This window comes from Piliocolobus tephrosceles, chromosome 6, assembly GCF_002776525.5.
Source record: "Piliocolobus tephrosceles isolate RC106 chromosome 6, ASM277652v3, whole genome shotgun sequence".
In the NCBI taxonomy this organism is placed as follows: Eukaryota; Metazoa; Chordata; class Mammalia; order Primates; family Cercopithecidae; genus Piliocolobus; species Piliocolobus tephrosceles.
Window position 1 is genome coordinate 25417469 of NC_045439.1, and position 13869 is coordinate 25431337.

Genomic DNA, 13869 nt, shown 5'->3' on the forward strand with positions numbered 1-13869 from the left:
ATTGAAGGGCAACATTTTTTGGGGGTCTTTTTATTAAATTGAAAAAACGTGATTATTTTACCTTTTACTTTAGGTTTGGGGGTACATGTGCAAATTTTTATATAGGTAAACTCGTGTCACAGGGATTTTTTTGTAATGATTATTTCATCACCCAAGTATTAAGCCTAGTACCCAACAGTTACTTTTTTCTGCTCCTTTCCCTCCTTCCACCCTCCGCCTTCAAGTAGGCCCCAGTGTCTGTCTATTCTCTTTTTGTCTATGAGTTTGCATCATTTAGCTGTCATTTATAAGTGAGAACATGTGGTATTTGGTTTTCTGTTCCTCTGTCAGTTTGCTGAGGATAATGGTCTCCAGCTCCATCCAAGTCCCTGCAAAGGACGTAATCTTGTTCTTTTTTATGGCTGCATAATATTCCATGGTGCATATATGTACCATGTTTTCTTTATCCAATCTGTCACTGATAGACATTTAGATTGATTGCATGTTTTTGCTGTTGTGATAAGTGCTGCAATGAACATTCGTGCGAACAACATAATATATTCATAAGTATATTAAGACTACTGAATTTATAACATGTACTTGTCAATGGAATTGTCTTGGAATGCTATCAGAATATACATTAAGTACATATTAAAAACAATTAAATGCATGTTTTAAATCTTAAGGGTTAAAAATAGTGGCATGGTTACTACCTTCTTGCACAAGTAAAAGTCTCCTCAATCATATCTTGATCTTATCATCTACGTCCTGCAGTCTGGAAATAACTGACTGGCAAGGAGCAAATTCCTCCTCAGAATCTTAAGACATCTTTGTTGGATTTGCACCTTAAAGGTGTGACTTTTCCTCCAGTTTGCTTTTTTGGAGACTCTTCAGAAGGTGGAGACTGTTCTCATTATACATAATGAAACGTCTTCATGCATTCCAGTATGCCTCTCCACCTACGCACTCCATTTTTTGAGTTATGCTCTTTACTATAGTTACTACTTGAGAATCTTGTATGGAAAACAGTGTGCATAGTGTATTAACTTGGCAAAAAGACAATGCCTTAGCACACTACTCAGCTTCTCCATGTGTCTGTTTTTGCCATTTAATCACACTGGTAATCACACATCATCCAGTTAGTACCTCATTTATAGCTATTAGAATAACATTGTGTATTTTTTCTTCTCTAAGCTGAGGGGTTACTTCTCAACAATCTATTTCCTTGGTCTATGCTTTCTTTGAATTATTCATTTTTGCAACGATTAAAATATATCTGTAACTTGCCTAATCAAAGTATCAGCAAGACAAAATTAATTGGTAAAAGGACCTATTACAATGGATGGAGAGAGGTGATGTGAATGACAAAAGAGTAAATCTTCAGCTCTTTCCAACCTCTGGTGTTTCGCCATGAAGCCCAATGTTGCCTTAATATTATTTCAGAAATTCAGGTTCCATAAATTACTTGTTCTACTTTGAAGGTCTCCTACTTATATTTCCTTAATTGAGTTATCCAGATTCTGAAGCTAAAAAGATATGAGAAGAACAAGTCATTCTACCAAAATCTCTGTGTAAAATTGGCCATGCCAAAGGAAAACAAAAGATACACACCTGTTGAGTATCACCCAAGGCAATTGAGTTTAAGCTCAAAGATAGTCTTACTCATAGAGCTATCATAAGGCAAATATTTTGTGGGCATATTTATGGTAATATGTTAGGTAATATGGGTCTAAACTGTAACTTTCACTGGCTAAAATTTTTTGAGTTTAGCCTGTGTTCAAAAGTAAATAATGTATATAAAATTAAATACAAAACTAGAATAAAATTACAATGATTTCTAAGAAATTGACTTGGAACAGAAATAGCATCTAAGTGCAATTTAATAGCCTTTGGACTAAAGGTTCAAATAATGTTTCTATTCTTTCCCAAAGTATGAGTTTCTGAAATATGTAATACCTGTTTCTTGAATTCTCTTTCTCTTTTGCACGCATACACTTCTGAACAAAGATCTTTTCCCCACTGTTGAGTTAGTAGTGGCACAAGGTGTTTTAAAAGACAAAAATATTTGAAATACTAATGTTTTGCTTAATTCCACAAACAAAATATTTTTCCCAGTCAGATTTTTTACCAAAGAAAGCTCACCAATATATATAGACCAAAAAGGATTATGTGTCTCAGAGCATCTGTCTTAGTAGTAATGCAATATGCACAGTAAATCAAACAAAATTGAAGTTGAGGGTGCTAGCAACCTTAGCCTGAGATAAAAATAATGTCTTCTTGTTGAATAAATTCAGTTAATGTCATGATTATAACACACTCTGGCACAAAATACAGATTTCAATAATGTTAAATGATTAGAATGGCAACTAGTTATATAGATTGCCAAATCAATTGCAATTTAACAGTTCATACATTTTGCCTGGATATTTTCATAGTAATGTGCACATAATCTAAAAAAAGACATAATTGAGTTTGTATAAATTTTGTTGACTTTTGGTATAAATTGTCTTGGTTGCCTCTCTAAAATTCACCATATTAGCTTAAGCTCTGCTTTAATTTCTTTCCTAGCTTTTCAAATGTGAGTACTCTGACTGAGCTTATGAAAACATTGAAAAGGAGTTTTCTTCAAAGGTATCTATTTCCCTTCAGATAAAGAACAAAAATAATTAGTGAGGGCATGGCATCTAGGAAATTAAATAATGATACCATATTTATTTAGAGAGCATTTGCTCCATTTTTCCCCAATAGTTCAACCTTACAATAAGGGTTGTGGGGAAAATTTATTGTACTATGTGGATGCCTCATGACCCCCACATGCATGTGCTCCAGCACGCACATAACCTTTGTGGAGGTTTTGTGGTTGTTTTGATTTGCCATAGTTTTGTAGCTAGAGTTAATTTATAGAATGTTTGTCATCAATCTGTTTTTATCCCTCCATCTAGGGGCAAGTGGCTGGATGTTCTTTCTATTATCTACCTTTACAAGAGAAGGCCTTTTATTCAGAGAATCTTGTGATATTGTGATTACTGCTTTAAATAGAAATGAAAGAAAAAACACCAACTGAATGTATTTATTTTATCAAAATATTTTATTTTAATTTCAGAATACATTTTGAATATTTTTGGAAAAGGCCAAGTACACATCTAAGTGTGTATTCTTTTGACAAAAATATTAGAAAATCTTCAAGGTGCTTCACTATTGTCCAAAGAATTTGTATCACAATAGTATTTGTTTAATGAAAATATGCTAGTTACTGAAGAGGCTGTTTTTTATTTGCCTTTGATAATTCACAAGAAGAAGACAATGATGATTCTAAAATATGACAAAAAACCTCACATCATACAAATAGTACATCTATTTACTATTAACGATTAAGACATCATATGTAACTCATTGGAAAAATAGTTCACAGCTATAGTCTTGTATCCTATGTGGAGAATGTACATTTAATAGTTAAAGAAGTTGGTCTCAAGATATAGAAATTATATGAGAGAAAAGATACAAGCTGAATTTGCAATGTCAATATGTTTTTCTGTGATTTCTTTAATCAAGAATGATCATTGGAGATATGACAAATGTTTCCTTTGGGCCTTGCTGAGGCGAGATTTATATCTGTCAAATGTCTGCCTTAGGAAAATATAATGTAGAAATTGACATGCATGTGAACTATCACTGATTGACTTGCAGATTTTGCAGGTAGGACCCAGATTTAAGTTCTGTCTTTTTGGTTCTTGCAGTAGCAATGGGGGAGAGAAATATGGTTAATGTAAAGAGAGCTGACAGTTCTCTGTTCCAAAAAAGAGTAGTTGTTGCAATTAAATTTTTCACAGTAATCTTGCATGATACTAGGCTTATTTCACTGAAATTTCATCAACATGTAAATCCAATCAACATTCCAACATTTTGTTTCTTACACAGTTTTTGGAATGTTAAACATGTAGCTTGTGTTGCATATGTGCATATGTAGGTGTGGGTTTTAACACATTTCTCACTATAGCCCCTACCTAATGACCATGTCTGAATTGTACTGAGTTGAGGAGGCTGGCTGATCTTTGCCATGGCAGAGACTGTGTGGTCCAGAAACACCAAACTTCCCACTTGTGTGTCCTATTTGCCTCCTGGCAAACAGGCTGAGGGTATTTTGTGATTCTGCTATTTGTTTAATATCAATGTCATCTTCATCGTAAGGGCCTCTTGTTGTATTAACCACCTGTGTCAATCAATCAACCAGTATTTCACTGAGGTGTGCCAAGTATATTTCACTGAACTATTCTATGTGAGTATAGAAAGTATTCATAGTAGAAAAAGAGGGAATTGGTACAAATAATCCAGATTCTTTTATATTGTGAAGTTGTGGATTGCAAATTAGGTGATATTAATACAATTTAATGTGACATTTATCATTTGCCTGGTGTTCTTATTTTGGTAAGAATAATTTTTTTTTCTTTTCTTTTTTCTTTTTGAGATGGAGTTTCATTCTTGTCACCCAGGCTGGAGTGCCATAGTGCAATCTCAGCTCACTGCAACCTCTGCCTCCAGGGTTCAAATGATTCTCCTGCCTCAGCCTCCCGAGTAGCTGGTATGACAGGCACCCACAACCACACCCAGCTAATTTTTGTTTTTTCAGTAGAGATGGGGTTTCACCATGTTGACCAGGCTGGTCTCAAACTCCTGACCTCAAGTAATCCACCCGCCTTGGCCTCCCAAAGTGCTGGGATTACAGGTGTGAGCCACTGCACCCAGCCAAGAATAAATTTGCATTGGTGAATTTGTTTTACTGTTGTGCATTAAAAAAATACTCTGTGGCAAACTGTGAAAGAATACAGCAAGTGTAGGATTTAAAATCAGGGATGTAGACCCACAAGGATCATGCAGTTAAACACTTGGGACTATTTGCATATAGACTTTTCTTTAAAAATAAAATAACTTTAACTCATTATTCTCTTGTGTTTTCTATTTTGGGTGGTATAGTAAATTTCAGTCACTGTTGCTGCTAAATTATTTACAAATAATACAGAAACATCAAGTGATGTGATGTCTACAATGCAAGGTGTGACACTGCAGCTGAAATAGAATGGCATACTGCCCAGAATCCAAGTGTACTTGTGAGTTATTATGTGGGGTCAAACAGAGTTTCGATTTGGGTTTTTTTGTGTGTGATCTGAGCCCCAGAAACTCAAGCAATAACTTGACAAGTTTGACTTATCGAAATTGCTCAGCTTAGGCCATCTGGGAGAAAGTTGTCTATTCACAAGTATTGGTTTAGGTCTCCAAATTGTTGAAAATATTAAATTTGGTTTCATTTCATTATTTGGCATAATTTTTTATATTGAAACTATTATTTCACAGTTCTTTATTAAGGCTTACTTTACACCCAGTGAGATGCACAAATCTACAGTGCATATTTATATTCTTCGGTGTATATAAGTATACTTCACATATCTGTATGCATATAGGTGCACATAAACCCATGAGACCAGTGCCTACATCAAAATATAGAATATCTCCATCACTCCAAAAGTTCCCTGTGTAGTTTTCCAATAAGTAATTGTATTAGTCCATTTTCACACTACTGATAAAAACATACCTGAGACTGGGAAGAAAAAGCGTTTTAATGGACTTACAGTTCCATGTGGCTGGGGAAGCCTCACAATCATGGCAGAAGTCAAGGAGGAGCAAGTCATGTCTTACATGGATGGCAACAGGTAATGAGAGAGAGCTTGTGCAGGGAAACTCCCATTTTAGAACCATCAGATTTCATGAGGCTTATTTAGTATCATGAGAACAGTACAGGAAAGACCTACTCCTATAATTCAATTGCCTCCCACTGGGTCCCTCCCACAAGAACTCGAGATTTGGCTGGGGACACAGCCAAACCATATCATTCCACCCTGGCCCCTCCCAAATGTCATGTCCTTACATTTCAAAACCAATCATGCCTTCCCAACAATCTCCCAAAGTCTTAACTCATTTCAGCATTATTTCAAAAGTTCACAGTCCAAAGTGTCATCTGAGACAAGGCAAGTCCCTTCAACCTATGAGCCTGTAAAATCAAAAGCAAGCTAGTTACTTCCTAGATACAATGCAGGTACAAGTATTGGGTAAATATAGCCACTCTAAATGGGAGAAATTGGCCAAAACAAAAGGGCTACAAGTCCAAAAAGTCAGCAAGTCTGAAATACAGCAAGACAGTCAAATCTTAAAGCTCCAAAATGATCTCCTTTGACTCTATGTCTCACATCCAGGTCACACTGATGCAAGGGTTGGGTTCCCATGGTATTGGGCAGCTCCAACCCTATGGCTTTACAGGGTACAGCCTCCCTCTCAGCTGCTTTCACAGGCTAGCATTGAGTGTCTGGAGATTTTCTGGGTGCATGGTGCAAGCCATCAGTGGATCTACCATTCTGGGGTCTGGAGGACGGTGGCCTTCTCTTCACAGTTCCACTAGGCAGGACCCCAGTGAGGACTCTCTGTGGGGGTACCCACCCCAAATTTCCCTTCTGCATTGCCTTAGCAGAGGTTCTTCACGAGTGCCTCACCCCTGTAGCAAACTTCTGCCTGGACATCCAGGCATTTCCATACATCTTCGGAAATCTAGGCAGAGGTTCCCAAACCTCAGTTCTTGACCTCTGTGCACCCGCAGGCTCTACATCATGTGGAAGCTGCCAAGGCTTGGGGCTTGCACCCTCTGAAGCTACAGCCTGAGCTGTACCTTGATCCCTTTTAGACACAGCTGGAGCAACTTGGATGCAGGGCACCAAGTCCCCAGACTGCACAGAGCAAAGGGACCCTAGGTCCACCCCACGACACCATTTTTTCCTCCTAGGCCTCTATGTCTGTGATGGGAGGGGCTGCCAAAAAGTTCTCTGACATGCCCTGGAGACGTTTTCCCCATTGTCTTGGGGATTAACATTCAGTTCCTCATTACTTAATCAAATTTCTGTAGCTGGCTTGAATTTCTCCTCAGAAAATGGGATTTTGTTTTCTGTCACATTGTCAGGCTGCAAATTTTTTGAACTTTTATGCTCTGTTTCCTTTTTAAAACTGAATGCCTTTAACAGCACCCAAGTCACATCTTTAATGCTTTGCTGCTTAGAAATTTCTTCTATGAGATATATAGATATATATACCCTAAATAATCTCTCTCAAGTTCAAAGTTCCACAAGTCTCTAGGGCAGGGGCAAAATGCTGCCAGTCTCTTTGCTAAAATATAACAAGAGTCACCTTTGCTCCAGTTCCCCAGAAGTTCCTCATCTCTATCTGAGACAAACTCAGCCTAGATTTCATTCACCATATGATTCATTCATTGTCCATATCATTATCAGCATTTTGGTCAAAGTCATTCAACAAGTCTCTAGGAAGTTCCAAACCTTCCCACATTTTCCCGTTTTCTTCTGAGCCCTCTAAACTGCTCCAGCCTCTGCCTGTTACCCAGTTCCAAAGTCACTTCCACATTTTCAGGTATCTTTTCAGCAGTACCCCATTCCCAGTACCAATTTACTGTATTAATCCATTTTCACACTGCTAATAAAGACACACCTGAGACTGGGAAGGAAAAGAGGTTTAATGGACTTACAGTTCATATGGTTGAAGAGGCCTCACAATCACGGCGGAAGGCGAGGAGGAGCAAGTCACATCTTACATGGATGGCAGCAGGCAAAGAGAGAGAGCTTGTGAAGGGAAACTCCTGTTTTTAAAACCATCATATCTTGTGAGACTTACTCGCTATCACAAAGACAGCACAGGAAAGACCTGTTCTCAGGATTCAATTATTTCTCACCAGGTCCTTCCCACAACATGTGGGAATTCAAGATGAGATTTGAGTGGGGACACAGTCAAACTATATCAGTAATCCTGCTCTTCTATAGGATAACTACTATTCTTAATTCTATGATCACAGATTGCTTATTTATTAACTTCACATAAATAATCATACATTAGCCACTTTTCTGCCTTGCTTCTTTTGTTCAACATAATGTTTCTGAGACTCATCTGTGTTGCTACATGTATCAGTAGTGATTTTTATTGCTAATTATGAATATGCTTTTTTTTGTTCATTCTCCAGTTGATGGTTGTTTCCAGTTTGGGGCTACTACAAAGAAAGCTGCTACAAAGAACATCCATGTACAAATCATTTTATGGACACACATACTCATTGCTCTTGGGTAAATACCAAGGAATATAATTTATGGATCATAGGTAAGTGTATACTTAACTATCACAAAAACTGCTACTTTCCAAAATGATTTTAACATGTTCACTCATACCAGTGATATATAGGAGTTCCAGTCAACCCTACATCCTCACCAACACCTGGTGTTATCAGTGTTTTAACTTGTAGTCACACAGGTAGGTGTGTTTCAATCAGCATTCTTGATTGGTATTTATAATTTGCTAAAGGATTTGGAGAAATGCACAGTTAAGTTAAAAAGGTCTATTTGTGTACACAAGTATAATGCTTAATTTTATGTGTTAGCTTGATTGGGTCATGGGATATGAAGATATTTTGATTAAGCATTATTTCGTATTGTGTCTGTGAGGGTATTTCTGGATGAGATTGACATTTGAATTGGTAAACTCAATAAAGCAGCTTGCCCTTCCCAATGTGAATGGGCCTCATCCAATCAATTGAAGGCCTAAATAGAATGAAAGGCTCAGTAAGAAAAATTATTTATCTCTGATGTCTTTAAGCTGGGACACCAATTTTCTTTGCTTTCAGACTTGGACTAAATTCTACACCACAGGCTCTTCTGGTTCTCAGGCCATTGGATTTAAACCAGAATTTATATCATCAGCTCTCTTGGTTCTCAGGACTTTCAACTTTGACTGATCCTATACCTTTGGCTCTCGTGGGTCTTAGTTTTCCAACTGCATATCTTGAGCCTCTTAGCCTCCATAATCATGTGAACCAATTCTTTACAGTACAAATCTCTCTTCCTCTACCTCTCCCCTCCCTCAGTCCCCCAAATTTGTTAGAACTAATAAACAAAATTCAGTAAAGTGGGTTACAAAATCAACATACAAAATTTAGTAGTGTTTTTATATGGTAACAATGAACTATCCGAAAAAAATTAAGAAAACAATCCCATTTGCAATAACTATAAAAAATAAGATACTTTGGAGTAAATTTAACCAAGGAGGTGAAGAATCTGTATACTGAAAACTATAAAACATTGATAAAAGAAACTGAAGACACAAAGAAATGGAACAATATTCTGTGTTCATGAATTGGAAGAATTAATATTGTTAAAATGTCTATACTACCCAAAGTGATCTCCAGATTCAATGCAATCCTATAAAAATTCCAACGTCACTTTTCACAGAAATAGAACAACCTTAAAATCTGTATGGAGCCACAATAGGCCCTGAATAACTAAAGCAATCTTGAGCAAAAATAACAAAGTTTAAGGCGTTAAATTACCTGATTGCAAAATACATCACAAAGTTATAGTAACCAAAACTCCAGGTTACTGCCATAAAAACAGACACATCAATGAATCGAATAGAGTAGAGAGCCCCCAGATAAACCCACATATCTATGGTCAGTTGATTTTCAACAAAGGTGCAAAGAACACACAATGAGGAAAAAACAGTCTCTTCAATAAATGGTGTTAGAAAAAGTGGCTATCCACATGCAGAAGAAAAAAATTGGACCTTTATCTCTCCCTTGATATTAGAATCAACTCAAGATGGGTGAAAGTCTTAAATGTAAGATCTGAAACTAAAACTCATAGAAGAAGAATAGGAGAAAAGCTCCTTGACACTGGTCTGGCAATTATTTCATGGGTATGTCCCCCAAAGTATAGGCAACAAAAGCAAAATTGGACAATTGGGATTGCATCAAACTAAAAAAAACTTCTGCATGGCAAAGGAAGCCGTCAACAGAGTGAAAAGATAACCTGCAGACTAGGAGAAAATATTTGCAAATATATTGTCAAAGGACCTCATTTTGTTTAAGGAACTCAGACGACTCAATAAAGCAAATAATCCTATTAAAATGGGCAAATGATGTGGATAGACACTTCTCAGAAGAAGACATATAAATGGCCAACAGATATATTTAAAAATGCTCAACATCACTACTCAACAGGGAAATGCAAATTAAACCACAATGAGATATCACCCTGCACCTGTAAGAATGGCTATCATCAAAAAGGTGAATGCTAGCTAGTGTTGGCAAGGATGTAGAGAAAAGGGAAACTTCACACACTGTGTTGTGGAATGTGAATTAGTACAACTATTTTGGAAAAAAGTATGAAGGTTATTTAAAAAACTAAAAGTAGAAATACCATATGATCCAGCTACGCCACCCAAAAGAATAAAAATCAGTAAGCTGAAGAAACATCTGCACTTCACATTCACTGCAGCAGTATTCACAGTCGCCAAGACAAGGTAAATTTAAAGCTTTCTGGAAAAGAGTCGTGATTCTAGATACCATTAAGAACATTTGTAATCCATGGGAGAAGGTCAAAATTTCAACATTAACAGGAGTTTGGAGGAAGTTTATTCCAACTTCCATGGATAATTTTGAAGGGTTAAAAACTTCAGTGGAAGAAGTAACTACGGATGTGGTGAAAATAGCAAGAGGACTAGAATTAGAAGTAGAGCCTGAAATGTTACTGAATTGCTGCAATCTCATCATGAAACTTTATTCAATAAGGAGTTGCTTCTTATGAGTGAGCAAAGAAAGTGGTTTCTTGAAATGGAATCTAGTCTAGGTGAAGATGCTGTGAACATTGCTTAAATGACAACAAAGAAATTTAGAATATTACATAAACTTAGTTGATAAAGGAGAAGCAGGGTTTGAGAAGATTGACTCCAATTTTGAAAGAAGTTCCACTGCATATAAAATGCTATCAAACAGCATTGCATGCTACAGAGAGATCTTAGCACTGGTAGACTACACCATGTAGTGTAAACATAATTTTATATGCACTGGAAAACAAAATAAAATTGTGCAACTTACTTTATTGTGATGGCTTGTAAAGGAACCCATAATATCTTCCAAATCTTTCAAAGTTGAGAAAAGGGTGGATTTTAAGTGTTCTCATCACAAAGAAATACGTAAGATGGTGTATATGTTAATTAGCCTGATTTGATCATCCCACAATGTATACATGTATCAAAATATCATACTGTACCCATAAATAAATATAATTATTTGTCAATTAAAAATTAATAATTTTTAAGAGAAAAAGTGCATTACTTTACTATTATTATCTTTATAGGATTGTACCTACCACATGGAGTGGCTATGAAGATGTAATAAATTGTTATTAGAAGCAATTATAACAATGTTAGGAACATAGTGAACACTAACTAGGTGTTTTAAACAAAAACATATAAATCAGTTCGCCAATTTCTTGATGATTAGAAATACAACGGTCACATAGATCTGAATATTCGTGATGGTATGACCAATTTTTCTTTTCAGCAGACTATTTTAGGGAACCATGAAATATTCAGAAGTTTGCCTGAAGATCATGAAATCAATCAAAACAGGAGATGGACCCATTTTTTAAAATGTTCTCAGGCTAAGAGAGCGTAGTATTGTTGTTTCATACAAGAAATGACCTTGCCTCAAGGTCTGAACACTGATTTAAGTTTCCTTTCTCCTGGACATGGACTGGTTGGGAATTTCCAGAGTTCTCATCTCTGACTCCACTTTTCCTTTGCATTTATTGCTGATCAATCTCCTGCCTGATGGATGTTTTCTTCATATTGTAGAGTGTTATTCTGTTTCCCTTAAGAGATTTTATATGTCTTTATTATGATCCATTGTGTGTTACTTTAAAAATTTACTTGATTTCATTTGTTTCTAAGTTCTTAGGGAGAATTATAGTGCACCTTCAATATTATCGGGACTATTTTATTGTAAACTGTGTTACTCTGTTTTCGTACTGCCATGAAGAAATACTTGAGACTGGGTAATTGATTCACAGTTCTGCATGGCTTGGGGGGCCTCAGGAAATACAATCATGGCAGAAGGTGGCAGAAGGCGAAGGGCAAGCAAACACTTTCTTCATGGCAGCAGGAGAGAGAGAACAAAGGGTGAACTGCCAAATACTTTAAAAACCATCAGCTCCTGCGAGAACTCAGTATCCTAAGAATAGCATGGGGGAAACCGTCCCCATGATCCAATCACCTCACACCAGATCTCTCCTTTGACATGTGGGGATTACAATTCAAGATGAGATTTGGGTAGGGACACAGAACCAAACCTAGCCTTGGACTGCCATTTAATATGTGTAGTGCTTTTACTTGGTATGTAAATAAAAGAAAAAAATTTAAATGTATCTCTTTGCTCTTCCTCACCCCTCACAGAACCATTTGGGCTTTGAGGAGCACGGTTTAATACCTATATGATTTTCAAACAATATTATTTTATGGATGAATAATCTGAAGAAAGGATGAGTGACTCAAATTCATTTAATAAAGTAATACTAGCCAATTTTCCTGCAAGCTCTTCATTATAAAGTACATATAGATATGGTATTCTAAAACTACATAACCATAGATAGATTCCTTCCTTTGCTATGCAGTTGTGATCCAGAAGCATTTTAGGAACCAACACACATTTAGTAGACCACATATATTGAGTGCCTACCATGTTCCAGGCATTATGCAGAGTGCCGGGGTTGCTATGGTAAAGAGTCAAAGCTTCTGCCTGCCTGAAGCTGAGACCAATGTGGGAGCCAAACTTTTTAAAATATCTCACGTTAATAACTATATGCTATGAAGAAATAATACAAGACCTATGTGAGTACAGTACATCCTCACTTAATGTCCTGGTTAGGTTCTTGGAAACTACAACTTTAAGAAGATGTATAACAAAACCAATTTTACCACAGGATAATGGATATAAACAAGAGTTAAATTCCAATGGCATATTTCTGGTCACAAAAACATCACCAAACTTCTAAATAAAGACCAAAACACTTATACTATTAAACATTGAAATAAATGTGAACTATATATACATTTAAGAAAGAAAAATAAAAACCAGATAATTATTTACTCAATTTTCGGTGAATCAGAGAGTGAGGGCAATCATAGTGGTGGTAGATTCAGTCAAAGAATAAATGTTTGTAAAATGAACATTGTCAGAAACACCTCCTACCACCACGCAGTTCAGAAACAAACCACAAATACAGTGAGCTCACTAAGCACTTTCATACTGCATTGTTTGTTGTATGATTATCACGTACTAAAAAAGTTTTTATTTTACAATAACTTGTATTTATTCATTCATTCATTTTCCAACCTGCTTAATTCCAGCTCAGGGTCACTGGTGGCCAGAGCCCATCCTGGCAACTTGGAGCAAAGTAGGAACCAGCCTTTGACATTATTCTATCACAGGACAAACTCGCACGTATATCCCTGCACTCATCAGATTGGGACCATTTAGACACGCCAATGAACCTAGCATGCCCATCTTTGGGATGTGGAAGGAAACCGTATTAACAATAAGAGAAGAAAGCCCATTTAGATATAGGAAGAATGTGTGAACTTCCCATAGACAGTGATCCCAGCCAGGAATCAATGTTTCTTGTTTCATCAACATTATAACAAAATGACCTTACTGGAAGATCTGCTGTATATGAGAAGTCATCTTGAAAAAACTGAATTCAGCTGAGACCTGAAGGCTTCTGTTTATGACAGAGTCTAAAGGATATTACAGCTTCAGTGAAGGAAGTAGGGTGATGAGTTGAAAGTCAGGGCTTTCTTAACCTCAACTGAAAAAGGGATAATAATATCCACCCTCCTCATTTATTGTTATGAAGAGAAAGCAAGGTAGATATAAAAGCGAGCTATCTATTGCAAAGGCCTGAGTGAATGTCAGGAATTATAATATATGGGGTCTTAGCTACAATGTTGTCCACAAACATA

The 13869-nt window shown here is 36.5% G+C and overlaps 1 protein-coding gene across 3 annotated transcripts in view; it reads right to left on the bottom strand.

Moving 5' to 3' along the window:
* TSHR (thyroid stimulating hormone receptor) overlaps positions 1 to 13869 on the bottom strand; it is a 183542-nt gene that overhangs the window by 72992 nt on the left and 96681 nt on the right. The gene's annotated exons all lie outside the window — the stretch shown is intronic.